We start from the raw sequence: 11,438 nt of genomic DNA, 5'->3' as shown, positions 1-11,438 counted from the left end.
TTGTCAACTTTATTGAGGATCAGCACCTGAACTGTGTTGAAGATCCTAGCACCATTTATTAAATAAGGAATCCTTTCTGCATTGCTTGTCAACTTTGTTGAGTATGTAGGTGTGTGGTTGTATTTCTGAGTTTTCTATCCTGTTCAATTGGGCTGTGTGTCTGCTTTTGTACCAGTAGTGTGCTCTTTTGGTTACCATAGCCTTGTAGTATAGTTTCAGTTAGATAGTGTGATGCCTCTGGCTTTCTTCTTTTTGCTTAGATTTGGTTTGACTATTGGACTTCTTTTTGTTTCCCTGTGGATTTTAGAATACATTATTTTAATTCTGTAAAAAATGACATTTAGAGTTTAATAGAAATAGCTTTGAATCTGTAGATTGCTTTGGGTAGCATGGTCATTTTAATGATATTGCTGTTTCAGATTCATAAGCATGGGAAATTTTTCCATTTCTTTGTATCATTTGATTTTTTTTTCAACAGAATGTTGTAGTTCTCCTTGTAGAGATTTCTGACGGCCCTAGTTAGATGTATTCCTAAGTACAACTACATTTGTCAACTATATTCATCTTGATTTTTGTTTGTTTAATATTCTTATGCTGTTATTTGTTCATACATACTCTTTTTGGCAGGGTGACAGATTCTGGGTGGTTGTTTTTTCTCCCAATTGAGTTTATGTGCTTGTATCAAGCTTTCACTTGTCATATTTCCAGCGAACATTTTATCAGTCTCCTCCATTTTATTTTTGTTTAAGATTTTTGAAGAATGTCTTTTATTGTTAACTAATGAGCTTAATTTCACTTCTTCCTGGAAGATATCTTTCACTATTTGTCATAAAGTTCTTTCCCCTCCATATCAGATAAATATTCACTCATATTCCTTCTATTTGTATGGTTTTATGTTTTTCATTTGGCTTGTTTTGGTTTGGGGATTTTTTTGACATTCAACTCTTTGTTTCATCTGAAATGGACTTTGTTCTACAGAATGCATATCTAAAATTGCTTGCCAAGTGGACAACCATTATAACCCTGCTTAAATTATCTCAAATAATATTTGTCTATACACAAAAAATAATACATAATAATGCGTAAAATAATACATAAACAAATGTATATTCATAATCTGCTTTGGAACTACCTTTCTGCCCCATTGATCTACCTGTTGACTATTGTTTACCATTTTTATTTCAATTATTGAGATGTTATAGGAAACATTTATATCTGGTAAAGCAATAGCTCCTCTCCTCACTTTTTTGAAATATTTTAGTAGTTTTCATTTATTCATTTTTTCCAGAGGAGATTTAGAATTGCTTTGACAATCTCACTTAAAATTCTTTAAATGTTGATTAACTTGCATCAAAATTGGAAATTAATTTTTTAAAATTGGTGTTTTCATAGTTTAAAAAAGATTTTTCCTCCATCTAGTTAAATCTTATTTTTGGCTTTGTTTAAATTTGATATAAGAAAGCTTATTCTTGTTACTTTCTATTTGATTCTGCTTTAGTCAAGTATTTTCTTTTGTATTTCTGAATTACTTATTTCTGGAATGTGAGAAAAAATTGGGTTTTCTACTTTCATATTGTATCCATCTGCCTTGTTAAAGTCTTTTACTTATTTATGTTTCAGCTGATTCTGTTGAATATTCTTTATTTACCTTTCTGATTTAGACCTTTTTAAATTTCTCTCAGCAGTATTTTATAATATGAAGCATATACATTTTGCAGTTTTTTAAAAAAAAATTATTCACAGTATTTTATTTATTTTGATGTTATTTTAAGTGGAGTCATTGCCTTGATTTCATTTTTGAATTATTTGTTGCTCTGTTAATTACCTGTTACTCTGCAACCTTGCTAAACTTATTAATTCTAGAACTTTTTTGTGTGTGGATTGCTTAGATTTTATTTTCTTTTCTTCTTTTAGAGTCAGAGTCTCATTCTGTTGCCTAGGCTGGAGTGCAGTGGCATGATCTTGGCTCACTGCAACCTCTCCCTGCTGGGTTCAAGCAATTCTCCTGGCTCAGCCTCCTGAGTAGCTGGGACTATAGGCACGTGCCACCACGCCCCACTAATTTCTTTTGTATTTTAGTAGAGACGGGGTTTCACTGTGTTGCACAGGCTGGTTTGGAACTCCTGAGCTCAGTCAATCTACCCGCCTCTGCCTCCCGAAGTGCTAGGATTACAGGCGTGAGCTACCGTGCCCAGCCTCTTAGATTTTTTGTAATATTGTCTATTATCACCCTGTTGTGCTATCATTAACTATTTTTCTAATTCCTTAAAGTGTAAATTCACATTATTGTTTTAAGACATTTTTTCTTTTTCTAATATAGCTGTCATTTAAAGCTATCAATTTTCCTCTAACCATTGTTTTAGCAAATACTATAATCTTTGATAAGTGGGGTTTTTTTATTTGCTTTTCTTTGCTTCAAAATATTTTCCAATTTCCCCTGTGGCTTTTCTCATTGACATACGGATTATTTATACATGTAATACTTAATTTAAAATATTTAGAGATTTCTCAAATTTTTTATTTTTTAAGTCTAACAGTGTTTTTCAAGTCTTCTACACTCTTGTTGATTTTATATCTAGTTGTTTTATCAATTATTCAGAGTAGCATATTAACCTTGGCAATAATTTGTGTTGAATTATTTGTTTCTCCTTTCAGTTCTGCCTATTTTTCTTGAGCATTTTGGGGCTTCATTGTTAGACATATTTTTCCAGTCCTTTTTTATTTTCAGTCTGTTTTTGTTGGTCTTCTTTACAGGATACCTCTTGCCCTTAATTATTAAATATTTGAGTTTCCTAAGGCTCATTCCAAGACCCTCTTCTCTCACCCTGTACTGCCCCCATAAGCAATCTAATTAATACCCAAGACTTCAATCACCATGTGTTTATAACTTCCAAACTTATATCTTCAGCACAGGTCTTTCCTCTCATCTTGAGGATCAAATATTCATTCCACACAATATTTTCAAAGCTAAGTTAACGATCTTTCTTTCAAACCATGGTCTTCTTGTACAGCTCCCTCCTTGGGTAAATGGCATAGCCTTGTTATGCAAGTTACAGTCCTATTGACCTAATTCCTTTAATGCCTCACAATTCTGCTTCCCTCCTCTTCATTCTCACCACCAGTCTCATTAGTATCATCTATCACTGGTTTGCTAGAATAACCTACCGACTGATCTATCCAAATTTGCTCTTACCTGGCTCACACAAAACTGCAGGCAATTAAACCTTATTGAAACAAAAAACTGCTCAAGTCACTCCCTATCCCTCTTAAAAATCTTCAGTGACTGATCATTGCCCTAATATAAAAGTAAAACTCATCTACACTGCCTGCAAGGCCTGGCACAATGTGACCACTACTATCTCTAGTGTTCTCTCAAACTTGATACCTTTATACACTCTACTTGAGCCATATTTTCTTTCTTTCAGCCCTCCTGTGTACAATGCTAAATTTTGCAATAGGTCATCTTTAAAGGGCTCCCTTTTGGCCTTAGCTACTCTTCCTTCTTCATTTGGGTAAGTCTTATTCTCTCCTCTACATATCAAATCTTTTGTCCTTTTCTTTGTAATACTTTGACTCACTGATGAGGTCAAATTTTCATTTCAAACACTTATATGATCATATATAACTCTTTCACAGTATTCCTGCAGTTGGAGATTTATACTTCCTGGTGATGATTTAATCAATGTCTGTCTACATCATTGAACTGTGGATCCAAGAAGATAGCAATTGGACCTAGCATAACCTAGCATAACAGCAGATACACAAATAATATTCAATAAATGTTTGTGGAATTTGCATGAGAGATTTGTATTTCTTAATGCCAACAAGATATAATCTCAAGTTGGAAACTTCTGACATTATGGAAAAATTAAATCATTTATACATCTACTTAATAAATATTTATCAGTTCTAGAGCATGTATAATCTGACATTCCTGTGTTGTCTCAAGTATTTCAAGGTACAAGGTATTTACAATCACAACCTAGAAATATTATTTAACTTAAATCAGTCTACCTCCACTCTCACAGCCACCTTCAGTTAACCTTTTTAATAACATTTTCTTATACCCCTGTAATGTCTTTAAAGCCCACACATTTCTTAATTGCGTCTCACAACACCTCTATGTACTTAAGTGACTATCTTGACTCTCAATGTTATTTTTATTCACTATACTGTTGTATTAATACATTCACTGTAAGAGTTCAAGGAAGATAGTATAGGAAAACATAAAAATAATTGGAGATGGAGGAAAAAGATGTAGGTTTATGTCTGGATGGCACTTGATTGCTTTGTGAGGAGAGATATACCAATTTTGAATATGAGCTCTTATAACTAAACTAAAGTGCAGACAATCTTCATAGCAGTTTTTTGGAAAACATGAAATGTGACCATAGGTATGAAAGTTTATTGTCAATTATAATTTACTATGTAAATGCCAATTATTGTAGTCACATAGAGAAAGGTAAAGAAACGCTTAGAATAAAATCATTTGCTTGAGGCCAGAGACTCACTTAATTTCCCAAGACCAATACTCAACAACTTTAGCTGGCTTGAGGTGTGATGGGGTTCAGATCATGCCACCCCAAAGTATAAAACCCTGGCATTGAGAAAACAGCAGAAGCACGATGCTCACTCTCACTTTCCCCTTGCCCTTCTTCCCTGAAGCAAGTCACAAAACCTAGGAAGAATTTTCTGGCATTCTTCTGAAGCAGGTCGTAGGTTCCTCTGTTGAGAGTTACTATTCCTATACCTGGGGAAAGTAATCCAAAGACCCAGAGATGCCAAGAAGAATCTGCACTAACAGGCATTACTTAGCTGACCCCTTCCTCCCAATTTATTGTCATTACATGATACTCCTTTTTTCCAATCACACTTCCCCACAGCTATCCATTCTTTATCAAACCTAAGCAGAAAAATAAACGAATGCACCTGTTTGTTCATTTCTGAAGTCTCCCATCACATAAAACTTACATAAAATAAATTTGCATGCTTTTCTCTTAGTAATGCGTCTTTGGTTGTAGGTGCTTCAGTCATGAATCTAGCAATGGGTAAGGAAAAGAAATCTTTCCTCCCTGCAGGTGATTCTGATTTTTCAGCTGGAAAGAACATTTGTGTGTATATCATCTCCAGCGGGAGCTATTATATTTGTCAAACAAACCCTAGATTATTATGTTTCCCCTTCCTAATGTTCTCTTTAAAATAGATATTGAAAAGAAAAAATATAGTATTAAAATAAAGACTTAATACAAGGGGGGCTCATATATACCCATTGTTAGTGTGAAAAATGTGAGTAAAATATATTACTCCTGGTGGGTAGGCAAATAAGAACAGAAAGTGTTCATTATCAATAACTCTCCAAAATATTTTTAAGATGAAGGCAAGAGATATAAAAACATTTAGATAGAATCACTGTAAGATTTAATTTCCGACTATCTGATCCAGAAAACAGTCAGTTTCTCAGTTTGGTAAGCTGTGAGATGCAGGAATTTAGAAACAGGAATATGTCAAAGATCAGAAATTGGATAAATTCAGGAAGTTTTGTTACATAGGTGGTTTGTATCAGCTAGAATTCTTGCACAGTTCTAACTCACAGTGGATCCAATGAGCCCAAGTTGCTCTCCTTTAGATATTTACCTGGTCCCTCAATTGTAGTTAGTAGAAGGGCTGACATAATTCTCTCTTTGATCTACTTACCTGTGGAACAAAAGTTATTATTGTAAGAAGGGTCACATGAAAATCTCTGAAACTGTTCACCTGTCACCAACTAAGATAGAAATTAGAAAGAACACTTTATTCAAGAAGAAATAACAGAGATTACCAACATCATCAAAGACTTGAAGAGGTGGCCGTTTCTATTTAGTTGACATATATGAGCCCTGAAACTCAGGGGTCATACAGTGACGATGGAGGGCTACTATAAACTTAAGTAAGTAGCAGGCCAGTCTCAATAGCTAACGAGATGTGGTCTGTGTACTGACACAGAGCAACTCAGCCTCTGGCACTTGACGCACACCTATTTATCTGGCAAATGTGCTCGTTTTGAATCTCTATCAGCAGGAAGGAGACTCATTTAGCTTCTGTCACTAGGAAATGAGAAACATACCAGAGCAGAGGCCAATGTTAAATCTTATTATGAAACAGTTTCTTCACATATATATGTGTGTGTATATATACATATATATGTGTATATGTATGTGTATATATATGTATGTGTGTATATATATGTTCTAGGGTACATGTGCACAATGTGCAGGTTTGTTACATAGTCATACACGTGCCATGTTGGTTTGCTGCACCCATCAACTAGTCATTCACATTAGGTATTTCTCTAATGCTATCCCCCAGCCCCCCACCCCAACAGGCCCCGGTGTGTGATATTCCCCACCCTGTGTCCATGTGTTCCCATTGTTTAACTACCACCTATGAGTGAGGTGTTTGGTTTTCTGTCCTTGTGATAGCTTGCTTAGAATGATGGTTTCCAGCTTCATCCATGGCCTTGCAAAGGACATGAATTCATCATTTTTTATGGCTGCATAGTATTCCATAGTGTATATGTGTCACATTTCTTTAATCCATCTATCATTGATGGATATTTGGGTTGGTTCCACGTCTTTGCTATTGTGAATAGTGCCATAATAAACATCTGTGTGCATGTGTCTTTACAATAGAATGATTTATAATCCTTTAGGTATATACCTAGTAATGGGATCATGGGGTCAAATGGTATTTCTAGCTCTAGATCCTTGAGGAATCACTACACTGTCTTCCACAATAGTTGAATAATTTACAGTCCTACCAATAGTGTAAAAGTATTTCTATTTCTCCACATCCTTGCCAGCATCTATTGTTTCCTGCCTTTTTAATGATCGCCATTCTAACTGGTGTGAGATGGTATCTCATTGTGGTTTTGATTTGCATATCCCTGATGACCAGTGATGATGAACATTTTTTCATATGTTTGTTGACTGCATAAATGTCTTCTTTTGAGAAGTGTCTGCTCATATCCTTCACCCACCTTTTAGTTGTTTGTTTTCTTCTTGTAAATTTGTTTAAGTTATTTGTATATTCTGGATATTAGCCCTTTGTCAGATGCATAGATTGCAAAGATTTTCTCCCATTTTGTAGGTTGCCTGTTCACTCTGATAGTTTCGTTTGCTGTGCAGAAGCTCTTTAGTTTAATTAGATCCCATTTGTCAATTTTGGCTTTTGTTGCCATTGTTTTGGTGTTTTAGTTATGAAGTTTTTGCCCATGCCTATGTCCTGAATGGTATTGCCTAGGTTTTCTTCTAAGGGTGTTATGGTGCTAGGTCTTACACTTAAGTCTTTAATCCATTTTAATTGTTGTATACAGTGTAAGGAAGGGATCCAGTTTCAGCTTTCTACATATGGCTAGCCAGTTTTCCCAACACCATTTATTAAAGAGGGAATCCTTTCCCCATTTCTTGTTTTTGTCAGGTTTGTCAAAGATGAGATGGTTGTAGATGTGTGGTGTTATTTCTGAGGCCTCTGTTCTGTTCCATTGGTCTATATATCTGTTTTGGTACCGGTATCATGCTGTTTTGGTTACTGTAGCCTTGTAGTTTGAAGTCAGGTAGCGTGATGCCTCCAGCTTTGTTCTTTTGGCTCATGATTGTCTTGGCAACGTGGGCTCTTTTTTGGTTAAAGTAGTTTTTTTCCAATTCTATGAAGAAAGTCAGTGGTAGCCTGATGGGGATAGCACTGAATCTGTAAATTATCTTGGGCTGTATGGCCATTTTCACAATATTGATTCTTCTTATCCATGAGCATGGAATGTTCTTCCATTTGTTTGTGTCCTCTTTTATTTCACTGAGCAGTGGTTTGTAGTTCTCCTTGAAGAAGTCCTTCACATCCCTTGTAAGTTGCATTCCTAGGTATTTTATTCCCTTTGTGGGAATTGTGAATGGGAATTCACTCATGATTTGGCTGTTTGTCTACTATTGGTGCATAGGAATACTTGTGAATTTTGCACATTGATTTTGTATCCTGAGACTTTGCTGAAGTTGGTTATCAGCTGATGGAGATTTTGGGCTGAGATGATGGGGTTTTCTAAATATACAATCACGTCATCTGTAAACAGCGACAATTTGGCTTCCTCTTTTCCTAATTGAATACCCTTTATTTCTTTCTCTTGCCTGATTTCCCTGGCCAGAACTTCCAACACTATGTTGAATAAGAGTGGTGAGAGAGGGCATCCTTGTCTTGTGCCGGTTTTCAAAGAGAATGCTTCCAGCTTTTGGCCATTCAGTATGATATTGGCTGTGGGTTTGTTGTAAATAGCTTTTATTATTTTGAGATATGTACCATCAATACCTAGTTTATTGAGAGTTTTTAGCATGAAAGCTTTTGAATTTTGTCAAAGGCCTTTTCTGCATCTGTTGAGATAATCATGTGGTTTTTGTCTTTGGTTCTGTTTATGTGATGGATTGTTTATTGATTTGCATATGTTGAACCAGCCTTGCATCCCAGGGATGAAGCCAACTTGGTTGTGTTAGATAAGCTTTTTTATGTGCTGCTGGATTCAGTTCACCAGTATTTTATTGAGGATTTTTGCATCGATGTTCATCAGGGATATTGGTCTAAAATTCTTTTTTCTGTTGTGTCTATACCAAGCTTTGGTATCAGGCTGATGCTAGTATCATAAAATGAGTTAAGGAGGACTCCTCCTTTTTCTGTTGATTGGAATTGTTTCAGAAGGAATGGTACCAGCTCCTCTTTACACCTCTTGTAGAATTTGGCTCTGAATCCATCTGGTCCTGAACTTTTTTTAGTTGGTAGGCTACAAATTATTGCTTCAATTTCAGAACCTGTTATTAGTCTATTCAGAGACTCAACTTCTTCCTAGTTTAGTCTTAGGAGGGTGTATTTGTCCAGGAATTTATCCTTTTCTTCTAGATTTCTAGTTTATTTGCATGGAAGTGTTTGTAGTATTCTCTGATGGTAGTTTGTATTTCTGTGGGATCGGTGGTGATCCCCTTAACCATTTTTTATTGTGTCTATTTGATTCTTCTCTCTTTTCTTCTTTATTAATCTTGCTAGTGGTCTATTTTGTTGATATTTTCATAAAACCAGCTCCTGAATTCATTGATTTTTTGAAGGGTTTTTTGTGTCTCTATCTCCTGCAGTTCTGCTCTGATCTTAGTTATTTCTTGCCTTCTGCTAGCTTTTGAATGTGTTTGCTCTTGCTTCTCTAGTTCTTTCAATTTTGATGTTAGGGTGCCAATTTCAGATCTTTCCTACTTTCTCTTGTGGGCATTTAGTGCTATAAATTTCCCTCTACACCCTACTTTAAATGTCTCCCAGAGATTCTGGTGTGTTGTGTCTTTGTTCTCATTGATTTCAAAGAACATCTTTATTTCCTCCTTCATTTTGTTATTTACTCAGTATTCATTCAGGAGCAGATTGTTGACTTTCCATGTAGTTGTGTGGTTTTGAGAGTTTCTTAATACTGAGTTCTAAGTTGATTGCACTGTGGTTTGAGAGACAGTCTGTTGTGATTTCTCTTCTTTTACATTTGCTGAGGAGTGTTTTACTTCCAATTATGTGGTTAATTTTAGAATAAGTGTGATGTGGTGCTGAGAAGAATGTATATTCTGTTGATTTGGGGTGGAGAGTTCTGTAGATGTCTATTAGGTCTGCTTGGTCCAGAGCTGGGTTCAAGTCCAACAACTTCAAGCAGTTGTTAACCTTTTGTCTCATTGATCTGTCTAATATTGACAGTGGGCTGTTAAAGTCTCCCATTATTATTGTGTGGGAGTCTAGGTCTCTTTTTAGGTCTCTAAGGACTTGCTTTATGAATCTGGGTGCTCCTGTATTGGGTGCATATATATCTAGAATAGTTAGTTCTTCTTAGTGAATTGATTCCTTTACCATTATGTAGTGGTCTTCTTTGTCTCTTTTGATCTTTGTTGGTTTAAAGCTTGTTTTATCAGAGACTAGGATTGCAACCCCTGCTTTTTTTGCTTTCCATTTTCTTGGTAGATCTTCCTCCATCCCTTTATTTTGAGCCTATGTGCATCTTTGCACATGAGTGAGTCTCCTGAATACAGCACATCGATGGGTCTTGACTCTTTATCCAATTTGCCAGTCTGTGCCTTTTAATTGGGGCATTTGGCCCATTTACATTTAAGTTTAATATTGTTATGTTTGAATTTGATCCTGTCATTATGATGTTAGCTGGTTATTTTGCCCATTAATTGATGCAGTTCTTCATAGCATTGACGGTCTTTACCATTTGGCATGTTTTTGCAGTGACTGGTACCAGTTGTTCCTTTCCATGTTTAGTGCTTCCTTCAGGAGCTCTTGTAAGGCAGGTCTGGTGGTGACAAAATATCTCAGCATTTACTTGTCTGTAAAGGATATTATTTCTCCTTCACATATGGAACAGTTTCTTGAGGAGACCAGCCAGTAAAGTGGAAGATTAAGTACATCAGACTTTTTCAACTTTAATTTAACTTTACCTGAATTGAGACCTGGTAAGTGATTTAATCTTACCAGCATGGAAACCTCTGGCTATGTATTATCTTTTCTTGCCCGCAGTACCTCTGCCAGAATGACTATCTGAGGGTTTTATATATAATCGTAGTAAGCAAAGGATATGAAACAATTGGTGTCTGACCATAACATCTGCTCATTTTGTCATGTAGACTAAACCCATAAGCAGACAGTCTGTTAATTCCCAGTTAAAGTGTCATCTCAGGATTGGAGATTGTACTTTAGGATACAGTGTATTCAGTAAACCTATAACCATGGTGCTATGTCTCTAACAGCTAGGATACATGGTTCCAGGAATCAAGGAGTGAAACTGGCATTGGCTTTGGTCACCATCATTTTAAGTGATCCACTTGCCAAAATTTGCTATTTTCCAAATCTTAGGTCTGCTAGATTAGAGGCATGGTTCCCAGTAACTAAATGTTTCTACTAGAGAGACAGTAATGACTTCTCTGAACTTGAAGCTATGACTACAATGTGGTCACTTTGGTCTCTTAATATCCAAGAACTAGCAGGCAAATAAAATTGCTCATGTTAGGATAACCAAAGCTAATTACCACGATGAGCTAGAGCTGCTGCCACAAAATAAAATGGAGCAGGAATGACAATGGAGTCCAAGGGGTTTACTGAGGTGCTTATTTATCTTCTGTGCCTAGTGATCAAAGGGAAATTGTTGCAAACAAATCCTGAAAAAGGCAAAGCAATTAAGGACTCAGATCACTTGGGGATATAATACTGGATCACCCCACCAGACAATTACTCAGACCAACTAAAGTGCTAATCAAAGGTGAGCAATTTCTAGGATGATGATTAAGAGGGAAATAGTCCATACTGTTGCAGCCATTGGGAATATAGGTTATTTACCTAATCCATTCATAACCTAAAAGGGACCTCTATAATAGATGGAACTTAAATGAGAACACACGTGG

Source organism: Macaca nemestrina, chromosome 12, assembly GCF_043159975.1.
Source record: "Macaca nemestrina isolate mMacNem1 chromosome 12, mMacNem.hap1, whole genome shotgun sequence".
NCBI lineage: Eukaryota > Metazoa > Chordata > Mammalia > Primates > Cercopithecidae > Macaca > Macaca nemestrina.
Note: the sequence above shows the minus strand (reverse complement) of the source record.